This window comes from Ranitomeya imitator, chromosome 6, assembly GCF_032444005.1.
Source record: "Ranitomeya imitator isolate aRanImi1 chromosome 6, aRanImi1.pri, whole genome shotgun sequence".
Lineage (NCBI taxonomy): Eukaryota > Metazoa > Chordata > Amphibia > Anura > Dendrobatidae > Ranitomeya > Ranitomeya imitator.
Window position 1 is genome coordinate 459,857,424 of NC_091287.1, and position 18,320 is coordinate 459,875,743.

Consider the following 18,320-nt stretch of genomic DNA (forward strand, 5'->3'; position numbering starts at 1 on the left):
TATCACGATTTTTTATTTTTTAAAATTATTTTTAACATTAGATCTTTTACTATTGATGCTGCATAGGCGGCATCAATAGTAAAAAGTTGGTCACACTTGTCAAACACTATGTTTGACAAGTGTGACCAACCTATCAATCAGTTTTCCAAGCGATGCTACAGATCGCTTGGAAAACGCTAGCATTCTGCAAGCTAATTACGCTTGCAAAACGCTAGTGTTTAGCGGGCATACGCATGCCAATTCCGCATGCGTTATACCCGCAGCAGGGAGTTGCGGAATTGCCGCGGAAATTTCCGCGGCAATTCCGGACGTGTGCACATAGCCTAAAGGTTAGGTGGAAAAAAGGGTTTTTTTTTCTCCTTCTGAGAAAATTGGCCCGATTTTACGCTAATCACACTCTGACCAAAGTTTGATAAGAGTGGAATCTGATTTTCTTGGAGATAGAGAAAAAAAAAAGTTTCTCCACCTTGCACGTTATATATCATCATCATATATCATGACATTATATCATCCGAGTGCTGTCCAAAGTTTTTCACGGATCCATAGACATGATCGAGCGAGTGCTATCCAATTCTTGGAGGCATATTGTACATGCTGAGATTCTTTTTTCCGATGACCTCTATGTCCAAGGAAACAAAATCGGACATTTGCACAGCCTTATTGAATATCATGGGTACGAGTGCTGCCTGTCAAAACCACGAATAGCACTCATCTGATTTAAATGGTCATGTGCTCGAGCCCTAATCTGACTTCCACTCATGTTTCTTATCAGGGTGCTCCATTTCTGAGATTAGGTGATCTCTGCAGACTTACTTTAGACCAGTGTTTCCTAAACTCACGGTCCCCAACAGATCATGTTTTCGGGATTTCCTTAGTATTGCAGAGGGGAGAGAACATGATAGTAATTCACCTGCACAATACTAAGAAAATTCTGAAAACCTGATCTGTTGGGGACCGTGAGACATGCAGTTTAGGAAACACTGGTGTAGACCGTTAATTTGGTCCTATTACAGTGGGGCAAAAAAGTATTTAGTCAGTCAGCAATAGTGCAAGTTCCACCACTTAAAAAGATGAGAGGCGTCTGTAATTTACATCATAGGTAGACCTCAACTATGGGAGACAAACTGAGAAAAAAAAATCCAGAAAATCACATTGTCTGTTTTTTTATCATTTTTTTTGCATATTATGGTGGAAAATAAGTATTTGGTCAGAAACAAACAATCAAGATTTCTGGCTCTCACAGACCTGTTACTTCTTCTTTAAGAGTCTCCTCTTTCCTCCACTCATTGCCTGTAGTAATGGCACCTGTTTAAACTTGTTATCAGTATAAAAAGACACCTGTGCACACCCTCAAACAGTCTGACTCCAAACTCCACTATGGTGAAGACCAAAGAGCTGTCAAAGGACACCAGAAACAAAATTGTAGCCCTGCACCAGGCTGGGAAGACTGAATCTGCAATAGCCAACCAGCTTGGAGTGAAGAAATCAACAGTGGGAGCAATAATTAGAAAATGGAAGACATACAAGACCACTGATAATCTCCCTCAATCTGGGGCTCCACGCAAAATCCCACCCCGTGGGGTCAGAATGATCACAAGAACGGTGAGCAAAAATCCCAGAACCACGCGGGGGGACCTAGTGAATGAACTGCAGAGAGCTGGGACCAATGTAACAAGGCCTACCATAAGTAACACACTACGCCACCATGGACTCAGATCCTGCAGTGCCAGACGTGTCCCACTGCTTAAGCCAGTACATGTCCGGGCCCGTCTGAAGTTTGCTAGAGAGCATTTGGATGATCCAGAGGAGTTTTGGGAGAATGTCCTATGGTCTGATGAAACCAAACTGGAACTGTTTGGTAGAAACACAACTTGTCGTGTTTGGAGGAAAAAGAATACTGAGTTGCATCCATCAAACACCATACCTACTGTAAAGCATGGTGGTGGAAACATCATGCTTTGGGGCTGTTTCTCTGCAAAGGGGCCAGGACGACTGATCCGGGTACATGACAGAATGAATGGGGCCATGTATCGTGAGATTTTGAGTGCAAACCTCCTTCCATCAGCAAGGGCATTGAAGATGAAACGTGGCTGGGTCTTTCAACATGACAATGATCCAAAGCACACCGCCAGGGCAACGAAGGAGTGGCTTCGTAAGAAGCATTTCAAGGTCCTGGAGTGGCCTAGCCAGTCTCCAGATCTCAACCTTATAGAAAACCTTTGGAGGGAGTTGAAAGTCCGTGTTGCCAAGCGAAAAGCCAAAAACATCACTGCTCTAGAGGAGATCTGCATGGAGGAATGGGCCAACATACCAACAACAGTGTGTGGCAACCTTGTGAAGACCTACAGAAAACGTTTGACCTCTGTCATTGCCAACAAAGGATATATTACAAAGTATTGAGATGAAATTTTGTTTCTGACCAAATACTTATTTTCCACCATAATATGCAAATAAAATGTTAAAAAAACAGACAATGTGATTTTCTGGATTTTTTTTTCTCAGTTTGTCTCCCATAGTTGAGGTCTACCTATGATGTAAATTACAGACGCCTCTCATCTTTTTAAGTGGTGGAACTTGCACTATTGCTGACTGACTAAATACTTTTTTGCCCCACTGTAACTGTTTCATACCAAAAATATATTTGGGGCAAATTTTAACTTGCCTGTGCCCGGTTTTCAGCAACAAAAAAACAAATTTTACAGCATGTTGTCCATTCTTTTGCCGAAAAATAATACATTTGCCTAAAATAACCTGCTGCAGAATTTGTCCAAAATGTTGTTCTAAAAACAGATGCAGTAACCCTAGTGAATGTGGCCCATTGGGTCAGTGTGGAGTGCAGGCTGTTTAGTGCACAGACTATTGCATAGACTCGATACTCAGCAGCAGGACGAGGTGTGAGCGACTAAAAACTTTAAAAAAAAGGTGAGGAATTGAGACACAAAGTATATTAGAAAGTTGTAGAATTTGTATTTTATAATTATTAAACTTTATTAACCTCAAATCATAAACCCTATATGATTTGCAGACAATCATACCACAAATTACCACCAGATGCCAGCAGTGTACCACACTCTCCGGATCGTGGCTTCTTACTTTTTCTCTATTACTCTCAGTGAATCTAGTTTTAATTAATAAATTACATTTTGATCACTGTAATTGGTATGTGACACTTAATTTTGATGCCAAAAGGGAGGTACGGTATATGGATACATTCTAGAATTGTTTAAAATAAACCTGACTTTTCTCTAAGTGATTTACACTGTGTGCAGAACTATTAGGCAAGTTGTATTTAGCTCACATGATACTTTTTATACATGTTGTCCTACTCCAAGCTGTTCAGGCTTGAGAGCCAACTACCAATTAAAGGGCACCTGTCACCCCGAAAATCGCGGGTGAGGTAAGCCCACCGGCATCAGGGGCTTATCTACAGCATTCTGTAATGCTGTAGATAAGCCCCCGATGTTACCTGAAAAAGGAGAAAAAGACGTTATATTATTAGTGTTGAGCGATACCTTCCGATATCGGAAAGTATCGGTATCGGATAGGATCGGCCAATATTCAAAAAATATCGGATATCGCCGATACCGATACCCGATCCCAATGCAAGTCAATGGGACCAAAATATCGGAATTAAAATAAACCCTTTCTTGCCTTGTAGGTTCATTCTACATGAAGGAAAACAACTAAGAATAATGCCGGATGTATTTGGGGAGGTGGCGGAGACATTAAAGTCATAGAGGTTTATCCCAATCAAATAGAATAGCATGTTTTTTGTTTGTTTTTTTAAGACGTTCGGAGTGACAAAGATATTGACTATGTAAATTTTTTTTTTTATTTTGTCAGATATTGATGTTTCACTATTCCACGCCCTTCCCCTTCTTTTTTTTCTTTTTTTTTTTCCTTTTCCCACACTTTCATCTTCATCATCATCAGCATCTTTGACATCAACTTCTTCTTCACCTTATTCATCTTCTTCTTCATCCTTTACCTTTTTTTTTTTTTTTTTTGATTACATTCTTCATATTCATTTTATTCAACTATTATTATTCTTCCTATTCTACATATTCTTTTTATTCCACTGTTATTATTCTTCCTATTCTACTTCTTCATCATATTCTCATTTGTGACAGGCATTCCCATAGTTGTTATCTATAAAAGTTGGAAGATTACACCTTCCGTTCTGCCAGTCACAAAAGTTACATTTGTCCGCGTTCAGTTTGGCCTGCAGCATCAGGCTTTATCCAGGGGCACCACGAGGAGGAACGGACTCACCCCCATACACTGCTTAGTCTTCTTCTGCATATAATTTAGATAATATCTTTTGCTCTGATATTAAGTCTTATGCTTAATGTTCTTCTGCTCTTTGTTCTGCAGCCTCTTGTTCTTCTGCTTCTCGGTCTTCCATGTCGTCGTCTCCAGTGTCGTCGTCTCCGCCGTCGTCGTCTCCGCCGTCGTCGTCTCCGCCGTCGTCGTCTCCGCCGTCGTCGTCTCCGCCGTCGTCATCTCCGCCGTCGTCATCGGGGTGGTCTTCAGGGTCGTCATCGGGGTGGTCTTCCGGGTCGTCGACTTTAGGGTCTTCAACTTGGAAATGTAGCAGAAGGTACAAGAAGGCTGAGAAAATGCCAAGAACCCGCTGATGGAACTGGAACTCGGATGGCTACCCGAAGGTTCAAGAGCCTATGGAACTACCGAGGACCAGCTGACGTTAGTGGAACCCGGTTACTAAGCAGGAGGTACCCGTGCTAAAAAGCACTACCAAGGACCGCCTGACGTTGGCGGAACTCGGATACCCAGAAGGAGGCACCTAAGCCAAAGGCTCTGCCCGGAACCAGCTGACGGTACTGGAACCAGGATGGGGAGCAGAAGGTACAAGAGCAAAAGACACTGCCGAGAACCAGCTGACGGTACTGGAACCCGGATGGGTAGCCGAAGGTCCAAGAGCCAATGGAACTACCGAGGACCAGCTGACGTTACTGGAACCCGGTTACTAAGCAGGAGGTACCCGTGCCTGAAAGCACTACCAAGGACCACCTGACGTTGGTGGAACTTGGATACCCAGAAGGAGGCACCTAAGCCAAAGGCTCTGCCCGGAACCAGCTGACGGTACTGGAACCAGGATGGGGAGCAGAAGGTACAAGAGCAAAAGACACTGCCGAGAACCAGCTGACGGTGCTGGAACCAGGTGGTGGACCTGAAGGCCCACAGGAGAGGAGAGAACAGCTAGGCCGCGAGGCAGCCGCAGTTACCGAACCCCAACAGTCCTACAGGGGGAGCTGGGCCTACTGGCACTACAGAACCAGCCTTGACTACCAGTTCACGCAGCCCACATAGGAAGCTCCTAAACTGGAGGCACCCTGGAGTTGGCTAACCCGACCGCACCACGACGGGGCAAGCATAGGCGTCTCAGTGAACTTGACACAACCCGGAAACAGCTGACGGTGCTGAAACCAGGCTTGGCACGAGGGAGTACCTGTGACAAGAACACTGCCGAGAACCAGCTGGCGGTGCTGGAACCCAGATGCGTTGCCCCAGTGTGCAAGAGCCAATGGCACGACCGAGGACCAGCTGACGGTGCTGGAACCCGGTTACTAAGCTGTAGGTGCCCGCGCTTAAAAGCACTACCAAGGACCGCCTGGCGTTGGCGGAACTCGGATACCCAGGAGGAGGCACCTAAGCCAAAGGCTCGGCCTGGAACCAGCTGACGGTGCTGGAACCAGGAGGTGGACCCGAAGGCCCACAGGAGAGGAGAGAACAGCTAGGCCGCGAGGCAGCCACAGTTACCGAACCCCAACAGTCCTACAGGGGGAGCTGGGCCTACTGGCACTACAGAACCAGCCTTGACTACCAGTTCACGCAGCCCACATAGGAAGCTCCTAAACTGGAGGCACCCTGGAGTTGGCTAACCCGACCGCACCACGACGGGGCAAGCATAGGCGTCTCAGTGAGCTTGACACAACCCGGAAACAGCTGACGGTGCTGAAACCAGGTTTGGCACGAGGGAGTACCTGTGACAAAAACACTGCCGAGAACCAGCTGGCGGTGCTGGAACCCGGATGCGTTGCCCCAGTGTGCAAGAGCCAATGGCACGACCGAAGACCAGCTGACGGTGCTGGTACCTGGTTACTAAGCTGTAGGTGCCCGCGCTTAAAAGCACTACCAAGGACCGCCTGACGTTGGCGGAACTCGGATACCCAGGAGGAGGCACCTAAGCCAAAGGCTCGGCCTGGAACCAGCTGACGGTGCTGGAACCAGGAGGTGGACCCGAAGGCCCACAGGATAGGAGAGAACAGCTAGGCCGCGAGGCAGCCGCAGTTACCGAACCCAACAGTCCTACAGGGGGAGCTGGGCCTACTGGCACTACAGAACCAGCCTTGACTACCAGTTCACGCAGCCCACATAGGAAGCTCCTAAACTGGAGGCACCCTGGAGTTGGCTAACCCGACCGCACCACGACGGGGCAAGCATAGGCGTCTCAGTGAGCTTGACACAACCCGGAAACAGCTGACGGTGCTGAAACCAGGCTTGGCACGAGGGAGTACCTGTGACAAGAACACTGCCGAGAACCAGCTGGCGGAGCTAGAACCCAGATGCGTTGCCTATCAAAGATTGGCTTCCTACAGCCCCAACTAGCGATGTTGGAGCAAAGGGTAAGCAGGGGGAGCAGAGTGTAGGCCGAAGCCTGCACTGGAGTCAGCTTTGTGTCTGCATTGCGTTTGCAGGACACTTTGCCGGCTACACAGTGGGGGAACAGCAGGCGGTGCTGAACCCCACTAACACATTGGCTGGTGTTTTTCTCGGTGCAGCTAGCACTTCCGGGCAAAAACTAGCGTTGTTAGAGCCCAGGGTCAGCAGGAGGAGGAGAGGAGCAGAGTGTAGGCCGAAGCCTAGTTGAACCAATTTCAAAGGTAACCTTTAACCCCCCTCAGGTGTTGCAAGGTACAAGAGCCACACCTCGTGCAGCATTAATGCTGCACAAGTAAAAGGTTGCTCTATTAATTTGTCTACTTGCACACGCTGAATGCAACACGTACACAATTTAGCCCATTTTACAGTCAAACTGTAGTTGAGGCGTGACTTGTATTTTTAAGGAGACGCAGCACAGGTGTCCCAAATAACGCCTTGGTGCTTGGCGCAGCTTCCTGAGCGTTGTTTTTTGCTGTACAGGAGTCTGCGCTCTTGTGTTATCCCTTGGCAATGCCCTGTTAGCGATGCCCGTCTTATGACCTCATTTTATGTTGGCCGCTGCGGTTAACGATGGCCATAAATCCCAGACCCACAGTGCCTTTTCATAAAGTCACACTGCGGTGCTGGGATTCGTGGCCTTGAGCAGTAAATATTTTCGCCGCTCACACACGTCCTTACACCTGCTTCAGACTGGGCGGCCTCATCTGATCCCTTTTCGCATGTCGCGGCCATGAGGCCGCACAGTCTGAAGAAGGCGGAAGGAGATGAGTGACGACAGGCGAACATATGCACTGCTCGTGCCCATAAACCACACCCTCGCTGACAAAATAAATATGACAACGAGGGGCGTTTCTAGCAGGGCGGATGCACAGGCGCAGCCAGCTAACCATGATGTCAAAAGACGGGAAACGCTACCAAGGGGGGTGCTGCGTATCATTAGAAAGGAAAGTCACACCTCAGGGACAGTGGAATGGTCTCAATGAGACACATTTTGTACGTGTTGAGTTCCACGTGGGCAAGGATAAAAAGTCAGCCACCTTGTACAAATGCAGCAGTACTGCTGTACAAGGTGGCTATTATACATAGAAACACCTGGGGGTGGGGGGGCAGGCTCCCTTCAATTTCAGTTCATGTGCCTGCGTGGCGTTTGCAGGTCACGTTGCAAGCTACACAGCAGGGGAACAGCTGGCGTTGCTGAACCCCACTGACACATTGACTGGTGTTTTTCTCTGTGCAGCTCGCATGTCCGGGCAAAAACTGGCGGTGTTAGAGCCCAGGGTCAGCAGGAGGAGGAGAGGAGCAAAGTGTAGGCCGAAGCCTGCACTGGTGGCAGCTTTTGGTCGGTTGTGCCAGCGTGGCTTGTGCTGGACACGATGCAAGCTACACAGCAGGGGAACAGCTGGCGTTGCTGAACCCCACTGACACATTGACTGGTGTTTTTCTCTGTGCAGATCGCATTTCCGGGCAAAAACTAGCGTTGTTAGAGCCCAGGGTCAGCAGGAGGAGGAGAGGAGCAGAGTGTAGGCCGAAGCCTAGTTGAACCAATTTCAAAGGTAACCTTTAACCCCCCTCAGGTGTTGCAAGGTACAAGAGCCACACCTTGTGCAGCATTAATGCTGCACAAGTAAAAGGTTGCTCTATTTAATTTGCTCCTTGCACACGCTGAATAAAACGCGTACACTATTTAGCCTATTATACTGTAAAACAGTAGTGGAGGCGTTACTTGTCTTTTTAAAGAAAAGCAGCACTGGTGTCGAAAATAACACCTTGGTGCATGGGCGCAGCTTCCTGAGCGATGTTATTTGCTGTACAGGAGTCTGCGCTCTTGTTATTCCTTGGCCATGCGCTGTGAGCGATGCCTGTCTTCTCACCTCATTTCATGTTGGCCGTTGCGGTTAGCAATGAATATGAATCCCAGACCCGCAGTGTGTTTTCCAAAAAACACACTGCGTGGCTGGGATTCGTGGCCTTTTGCAGTAAATAGGTTTGCCGCTCACACATGTCCTTACACCTGCTTCAGACTGGGCGGCCTCAGCTGATCCCTTATCGCCTACCACGGCCAGGAGGCCGCACAGTCTGAAGAAGGCGGAAGGAGATGAGTTAAGACAGGCGAACATATGCACTGCTCGTGCCCATAAACCACACCCTCGCTGACAAAATAAATATGACAACGAGGGGCGTTGTTTCTAGCAGGGCGGATGCACAGGCGCAGCCAGCTAACCATGATGTCAAAAGACGGGAAACGCTACCAAGGGGGGTGCTGCGTATCATTAGAAAGGAAAGTCACACCTCAGGGACAGTGGAATGGTCTCAATGAGACACATTTTGTACGTGTTGAGTTCCACGTGGGCAAGGATAAAAAGACAGCCACCTTGCACAAATGCAGCAGTACTGCTGTACTAGGTGGCTGTTATACATAGAAACACCTGGGGGGGTGGGGCCAGGTTCCCTTTAATTTCAGTTCATGTGCCTGCGTGGCGTTTGCAGGTCACGTTGCCGGCTACACAGCAGGGGAACAGCTGGCGTTGCTGAACCCCACTAACACATTGGCTGGTGTTTTTCTCTGTGCAGCTTGCACTTCCGGGCAAAAACTAGCGGTGTTTGAGCCCAGGGTCAGCAGGAGGAGGAGAGGAGCAGAGTGTAGGCCGAAGCCTGCACTGGTGGCAGCTTTTGTTCTGTTGTGCCAGCATGGCTTGTGCTGGACACGTTGCCGACTACACAGCAGGGGAACAGCTGGCGGTGCTGAACCCCACTGACACATCACCTAGTGTTTTTTCTGTGTAGACAACACTTCCAGGTGGCAACTGACAGTGTTGAAACCCAGGGAATCAAAGAGGAGCAGAGTGTAGGCCGAAGCCTGCAGTGGAGCAAGTTGAAAGGGAACCTTTAACCCCCCCCCCAGGCATTTGTTGCTGAAAGAGCCATCTTGTACAGCAGTAATACTGCACATGGAAAATGGTGGCTCCGAAAATTATGCTCCTTGCAAACGCTGAAGTACACACTCATATAATGTGTCCCCTCACACCGTCAAACCATCCCGGAAGTGGGACTTTCCTTTGTAATGTGACACAGCACAGCCGTCATTCCAACCCACTTGGTGCCGGGCGCCACCTCCTCAACGTTGTTTGGTTCTGTCACGGAGCCCGCGCTGTAATGTTATCCCTTGGCCATGCACAGTTAGCGGTGCCCGTCTTCTGACATCATGTAGGTGTCAGGCTGGCAGTGCCTGTGCGTCCAAGCTGCCCGAGATCCAACCTTGCAGTGTAATCTAATGTAGTCCCACTGCGGGCCAGGGATCCATGGGCATGCGCAGTGCATATCATCGCCTCTCACTCACCTCCTTCCTGCTTTTTCAGACTGTGCGGCGTCACGGCCGTGGCATGCTATTAGGGATCAGCTGACGCCGCCTAGTCTGAAGAAGCGTGAAGAAGGGGAGTGAGAGGCTAGTATATGCACTGCGCATGGCCATGGATACCAGGCCCACTGTGGGATCACATTAGACGACACTGCGAGGTGTGATTTCGGGCAGCGTGGACGCACAGGCGCAGCCAGGACGACAACAAATGATGTCAGAGGACGGGCTGCGCAAACTGTGCATGGCCAAGGGATAACATAACAGCGCAGGGTCCATGACGGAATCAAACAACGCTAAGGAGGCAGCGCACGGTGCCAAGGGGGTAGCAATGATGGCTGTGCTGCGTCACATTACAAAGGAAAGTCCCACCTCCGGGACGGTTGGACGGTGTGAGGGGACACATTACATGAGTGTGTAGTTCAGCGTTTGCAAGGAGCATAATTTCAAGAGCGACCTTTCCCTTGTGCAGTATTAGTGCTGCACATGGTGGCTCTTTCAGTAACAAACGCCTGGGGGGGGGGGGAACAGGTCCCCTTACATTTTAGTTGTGCCAGCGTGGCGGTCGCATGACACGTTGCCGGATACACAGCTGGGGATCAGCTGACGTTACTGAACCCCAATAACAGAGGAGCGACTGTTGACTGTGCAGACAGCACTTCCAGGCACCAACTGGCGGTGTTAGAGCCCAGGGACAGCAGGAGGAGCAGATTGGAGGTATTGCCGCACACACAGCTGGGGATCAGCTGACGTTACTGAACCCCAATAACAGAGGAGCGACTGTTGACTGTGCAGACAGCACTTCCAGGCACCAACTGGCGGTGTTAGAGCCCAGGGACAGCAGGAGGAGCAGATTGGAGGTATTGCCGCACACACAGCTGGGGATCAACTGACGTTACTGAACCCCAATAACAGAGGAGCGACTGTTGACTGTGCACACAGCACTTCCAGGCACCAACTGGCGGTGTTAGAGCCCAGGGACAGCAGGAGGAGCAGAGGAACAGAGTGTAGGTCGAAGCCTGATTGGAGCAAGTTGAAAGGGAACCTTTAACCCCCCCCAAGACGTTTGTAGCTGAAAGAGCCATCTTGTGCAGCACTAAGGATGCAAAAGGAAAAGGTGGTTCTTTTAATTATGCTCCTTGCAAACACCGAAGTAAACACTAAAAATGTGTCCCCTTATACCGTTAAACCGTCCCGGAGGTGCGAATTTCCTTCGTAATGGGACACAGCACAGCTGTCATTCCTATCCCCTTGGTGCCGTGCGCTGCCTCCTCAGCGTTGTTTTAAGCTGTCACGGAGCCTGCGCTGTTCTGTTAGCCCTTGGCCATGCCCAATTAGCGCTGCCTGTCTTCTGACATAATTTGGTGTCAGGCTGTCAGTGCCTGTGCGTCCACGCTGCTCCAGATCCCACCTCGCAGTCTCGTTTAACGTAATCCCACTGCGGGCCTTGGAACCATGGGCATGCACAGTGCATATCCTCGACTCTCACTCCCCTCCTTCCCTCTTCTTCAGACTGTGCGGTGTCACGGCCGTGGCATGCTATTAGGGATCAGCTGACGGCGCACAGTCTAAAGAAGGCGGAGGGAAATGAGCGAGAGCCCGAGAGGAAGATATGCACTGCGCATGCCCATGGATCCCAGGCCCGCAGTGTGACTCAATCAGAAGACACTGCGAGGCGGGATCTCGGGCAGCGCGGCCGCACAGGCGCAGCCAGCCTGACACCAAATTATGTCAGAAGACAGGCAGCGCAAATAGGGCATGCCCAAGGGATAACAGAACAGCGCAGGCTCCGTGACAGCTTAAAACAACGCTGAGGAGGCAGCGCATGGCACCAAGGGGGTAGGAATGATGGCTGTGCTGCGTCACATTACGAAGGAAAGTCCCAGCTCCGGGACAGTATAACGGTATCAGTGAACACATTTTATAAGTGTTAAGTTTTGCGTGTGCAAGGAGCTAAAAAAAAAAGAGCTACCTTTTCCTTGTGCAGCATTACTGCTGCACAAGATGGCTCTTTCAGTAACAAACGACGGGGGGGGGGGGGGACAGGTTCCCTTACATTTAGGTTGTTGTGCCAGCGTGGCGGTCGCAGGACACATTGCCGGCTACACAGCTGGGGATCAGCTGACGTTACTGAAACCCAATAACACTGGGTCGTATGTTTTTACTGTGCAGCCTGCACTTCTGAGCCGCAACTGGCGGTGTTGGAGCCCAGGAATAGCAGTTCAGGTGGTAGAAAGATGAACACAGCAGGAGACCTGGATGACACCCAATTACTTAATCAGGCAGAGGAGTGGCAAATTCCTGCGAGATCCAGGCCTGGTTCATTTTCAGGAAAGTAAGCCGGTCAACGTTATCGGAGGATAGTCGCATGCGACGGTCTGTTAGTACACCACCTGCGGCACTAATGACACGTTCCGATAAGACACTAGCCGCAGGGCAAGCCAGCACCTCCAATGCATACTGGCTTAGCTCTGGCCATGTATCCAGCTTAGAGACCCAAAACTTGAACGGGGAAGAGCCGTCTGGGAGTACAGTAAGAGGGCAAGCCATGTAGTCTGTCACCATCTGACGGAACCGTTGCCTCCTGCTGACTGGAGTGATGGTGTAGACATTTGGGGCGGGCACACAAAAGTGTGCCAGAGTTGTGCCATACTGGGCTTGCCTTGGGCAGAGGCACTGCTTCTGCTCCCTCTTTGGGCAGAGCCTCCCCCACTGCCTCGACGCACTGAGCTGCTTTGTAAAGCACTAGCAGCACTCCTCTCAGTTGGACAGGAGAAGATGATGGAATTCACCAGTGTGTCGTGGTACTCCCGCAATTTACGCTCCCGGGTCAACGCAGGGATGAGGTTTTGGACGTTGTCCCGGTAGCGAGGATCGAGGAGGGTGAACACCCAATAATCAGGCATGTTGAGAATGTGGTCGATGCGGCGGTCGTTTCTCAGGCACTGCAGCATGAAATCCACCATGTGCTGCAGAGTGCCAACTGGCCCAGAAACGCTGTCCCCTGCTTGAGACATGATCTCTGCCCGCTCGTCATCACCCCACCCTCGCTGTACACACTGACCACTGGACAATTGTGTCGCTCCCTCCTCTGGACGGAGCTCTTCCTCCTCCATTGACTCCTCCTCATCCTCCTCACAAATTGGCCCCTGCGTACCCCTTTGTGAGGAACCACGTGGCGCTGACTCTCCAGAAGCTGATGGAAAAGGTGACTCCTCATCCTCCACCTCTTCCACAACATCATCCCTTAACCCTTGCAAAGTTTGCTGAAGCAGGCAGATAAGGGGGACAGTCATGCTGACTAGTGCATCATCTGCACTTGCCATCCGCGTGGAATAATCAAAAGGACGCAAAACCTGGCAGACGTCCTTCATAGTGGCCCACTCTGTGGTTGTGAAGTCTGATCGGCGCTGACTGCGACTTCTTTGCGCCTGATGCAGCTGGTACTCCATAACTGCTTGCTGCTGCTCACACAACCGCTCCAACATATGTAACGTGGAATTCCACCGGGTAGGTAGGTCACATATGATGCGGTGTTCCGGAAGGCGGAATCGGCGCTGCAGAGCAGCAATGCGGGATCTGGCCAAGCTGGAACGCCGCAAGTGAGCACACTCTAGGCGGACCTTGTGCAGCAGGGCATCAAGATCCGGATAGTCCCTCAGAAAACTCTGTACAACCAAATTGAACACATGTGCCAGACATGGGATGTGAGTGAGGTTGCCAAGGGCCAAAGCTGCCACCAGATTTCGGCCATTGTCACACACTACCATGCCTGGCTGGAGATTTGCTGGCAGTAACCACACATCGCTCTCCTGCTTGATGGCATTCCAGAGCTCCTGCGCTGTGTGGCTTCGATGCCCCAATGAAACTAGTTTCAAGACGGCCTGCTGACGTTTGGCCACGGCTGTGCTCATGTCGGTCATAGGTAAACGTTCACGGGTCCATGTGGAGGTGGACTGTGACGGATCCTGCAGAGAGGAATCTGAGGAACTGGTGTAAGAGGAGGAGTCGATGCGTACAGACTGGATTCCTGCAATCCTTGGAGTGGGCAGGACACGTCCTGCGCCACTCGCACGATCTGTACCTGGCTCAACAACATTAACCCAATGGGCAGTGAGGGAAACATATCGCCCCTGTCCATGCTGACTGGTCCACGCATCGGTGGTGAGGTGGACCTTGCTACTGACGGCGTTCAGTAGCGCATGTTTTATGTTTGCCTCAACATGCCTGTGCAGGGCAGGGACAGCCTGCCTGCTGAAGTAAAAGCGGCTGGGCACCTTGTACTGTGGGACTGCCAATGCCATCAAGTCACGGAAGCTGTCAGTCTCCACCAGCCTGAACGAGAGCATTTCCAGGGACAACAGTTTGGCAATGCCTGCATTCAGAGCCTGTGCTCGGGGGTGGTTGGCCGAGAATGCCCGCCTTTTCTCCCATGCCTGTACTACCGATGGCTGTAGAGTAGACTGGGAGTGTGAGGATGACTGGGAAGGTGGTGCTGTGGGTGGAATTACACAAGGTCTCTGGACAACAGTGCCAGAGGTTCTTCCATGGCGATCCTGGGAGGAAGCCAAACCAGCTGTGCGTGAGCTGGAGGAAGAGGCAACACGAGCTGAAGAGGTGGTAGCTGCCGCTGTTGGTTGGCCTACATCTTCAGTGTGTTTCTGTAACTCCACCGCGTGCCTGTTCCGCACATGTTTCCACATATTTGTGGTATTGAGGTTGCTGACATTTTTCCCTCTTTTTACTTTCTGATGACACAGCTTGCATTTGACAAAACAAATGTCATCTGCAACTGTGTCAAAAAAGGACCAGGCACTGCAAGTCTTGGGAGCGCCCTTTTTGGCTTTGGAAAGAGACAGGCTCCTAACAGGTGCCAAAGTGGAGGCTACAGGCTCCGCAGTCTTCCCCCTCCCTCTCCCTCTTTGGCCCGTAAGGGGAAGCTCTTCCTCAGAGCTGCTCCCACCACCTTCCTGTTCCTCACGCCACGATGGGTCAAGGACCTCATCATCTCCACTACCCTCTGCCACCAACTGCTCCTCCTCGGTAGTCTCGGCAGCACAGTACGCATCAGAAAGCGGCACCTGAGTTTCATCATCAGATGCGTACTGCGCTGTGGTCACCGGAGGCACTGGCCCACCTGCCTCTTCAGAGTCAGAGAGAAAAAGCTGTTGAGCATCACTGCACACTGCCTCTTCTTCCATTTCTCCAATGCTGCTTGGCTGGCCCCCTGTTTCCAAGCCAAGAGATTCAGAGAACAGAAGTAGAGACGGCTCCTGTCCTGGGCTCTCTGACTGCCTGGCCAATTTGGCAGGTGGTGAAGAGACAGATGGCTGCTCTCCAGTGCTCTGTGCCTGAGAGGATGTGGCACTAACTGAAGTCGATGCCGAGGCGTTAGCTGCCATCCACCCGACAACGGCTTCAATTTGGTCTTCACGCAGCAGCGGTTAACGGCGCTCTCCGACAAAGCTGCGCATGAAGGACTGTTCCCTGCTGAAACTGAGTGACGACGAGTCACCGGCGCCCGCAGCAGGCACAGAATCACCACGTCCTCTCCCTGCTCCTCTCCCTGCTCCGCGCCCACGCCCACGTGCCTTACTCCCTGCCCTCTTCATCTTGGTTGACAGATAAAGATAAGCAGAAAAGTACTAAGGCCTTAGTGTGCTTATTCCTGAAATGCTCCTCCTAACAGGTGTAAGAAACACTAATGTTGTAAATTGTGGACTAAACTTTATTATTTTTCAAATGTGGCCTACACAAGTGTTAAGTTGTGTTTGGTGAACTTTTACTTTTTTTTTTGTGCAGATCGGGCTACAGAGCTAGTTTAAATCACACGGAGACCGTGCAGACAGCTGTAAACGGCGCTGCAAGGCCAAAAAACCCTCCTCTAGGTTATCCTATGTAGTGTTTTTCCACTATTTAGCTGGAGACGGGTGGAAAGACACTAATAGGGAATTTTTTTTTTAATTTTTAAACAGGCTGCACTATTTGAAAAAAAGGTATGAGCCAGTAACGAACCCTGAGCTGAATCCAACCGGCTATGGCTGCACACAGACTACAGGGCGAGCTAGGCTCACACGGAGACCGTGCAGACAGCCGTAAACGACGCTGCAAGGCCCAAAAACCCCCCTCTAGGTTATCCTATGTAGTGTTTTTCCACAATTTAGCTGGAGACGGGTGGAAAAACACTAATAGGGAATTTTTTTTTTAATTTTTAAACAGGCTGCACTATTTGAAAAAAAGGAAAATTTTTCTCAAGGTATGAGCCAGTAACGAACCCTGAGCTGAATCCAACCGGCTATGGCTGCACGCAGACTACAGGGCGAGCTGGGCTCACACGGAGACCGTGCAGACAGCCGTAAACGGCGCTGCAAGGCCCAAAAACCCCCCTCTAGGTTATCCTATGTAGTATTTTTCCACAATTTAGCTGGAGACGGGTGGAAAAACACTAATAGGAAATTTGAGAAAAAATGTGCAGCAGTCTGCACTATGAGCAAAAAAGGACAACTGTGTGAGGCAGTGTGAACCCCCCCTGAGCTGAATACAACCGGGTATATGGCTGCACACAGACTACAGAGTGAGCTGCACACACACACACACACACAGACCTTGCAGAACGCTGTTAAAACAGCGCTGCAAGGCAAGAGCAAGGTGAACAGTGAAGAACACACAGCGTTTTGCTAAATTAGCCTTTGGAAAGGAAAATAAAGCAATTAGCTAGCTCAACTGGCCCTCAGTTAGAACACAGCGTCCTGTCCCTAACTGAAATCACAGCAGAGTGAGCGCAAAATGCCGGCAGCGTTTTTTATAGTGCAGAGTGACATCATTTCAGCAGCCAATCACAGCCTTGCCAGTACTTACATGCCCACCATGCTAAACAGGATGTGCCCACACTTCCAATCATTCCTCATTGGCTGCGTTCAGTTTGAATTCTGGGAACTTCCGATTCCGGTATCCGATACGCGGGAAGTATCGGAATTCGGTATCGGAATTCCGATACCGCAAATATCGGCCGATACCCGATACTTGCGGTATCGGAATGCTCAACATTATATATTATACTTACCCATGTGCGGTCCCGCTGCTGAGTCAGGTCGGATGGGCGTCTCTGGTCCGCTGCGGCGCCTCCTATCTTCTTTCCATGACGTCCTCTTCTGATCTTCAGCCACAGCTCCGGCGCAAGCGTACTTTGCTCTGCCCTGTTGAGGGCAGACAAAGTAATGCAGTGCGCAGGCGCCGAGCCTCTGACCTTTCCGGCGCCTGCGCACTGCAGTACTATCCTCTGCCCTCAAGAGGGCAGAGCAAAGTACGCCTGCGCCGGAGCCGTGGCTGAAGATCAGAAGAGGACGTCATGGAAAGAAGATAGGCGCCGCAGCGGACCGGAGACGCCCATCTGACCTGACTCAGCAGCGGGACCGCCCCTGGGTAAGTATAATATAACGTCTTTTTCAGGTAACATCGGGGGCTTATCTACAGCATTACAGAATGCTGTAGATAAGCCCCTGATGCCGGTGGGCTTACCTCACCCGCGATTTTCGGGGTGACAGGTGCCCTTTAAGTAAATCCGGTGATGTGCATCTCTGTAATGAGGAGGGGTGTTGTCTAATGACATCAAAACCCTGTATAAGGCCGGTTTCACATGTCAGTGGCTCCGGTACGTGAGGTGACAGTTTCCTCACGTACCGGAGACACTGACTCACGTAGACACATTAAAATCAATGTGTCTCTGCACATGTCAGCGTGTTTTCACGGACCGTGTGTCCGTTTGGAAAACACGGAGACATGTCAGTGTTTGTGGGAACGCACAGATCACACGGACCCATTAAAGTCAATGGGTCCGTGTAAAACACGTACCGCACACGGATGCTGTCCGTGTGCAGTCTGTGTGCCATACAGGAGACAGCGCTACTGTAAGCGCTGTCCCCCCAGCTTGTGGTGCTGAAAGCCCATTCATTTCTTCTCTCCAGCAGCGTTCGCTGGAGAGATGGAATGAAATTTTTTTTTTTTTTTTTAATAAAGTTCCCGGTAATAGCCCCCCCCCCTCCCACCCCCTGTGCGCCTGCCCGCTGGCATTAAAATACATACCCAGCTCCCTCGGCGCTTCCATCCTCTCAGCGTCGCAGCTCTTCCTGTATGAGCGGTCACGTGGTGCCGCACATTACAGTGATGAATATGCGGCTCCACCTCCCATAGGGGTGGAGCCGCATATTCATCACTGTAATAAGCGGCACCACGTGACCGCTCATACAGGAGAAGCTGCCAGCGCTGAGAGGGGAGAGGAGACATC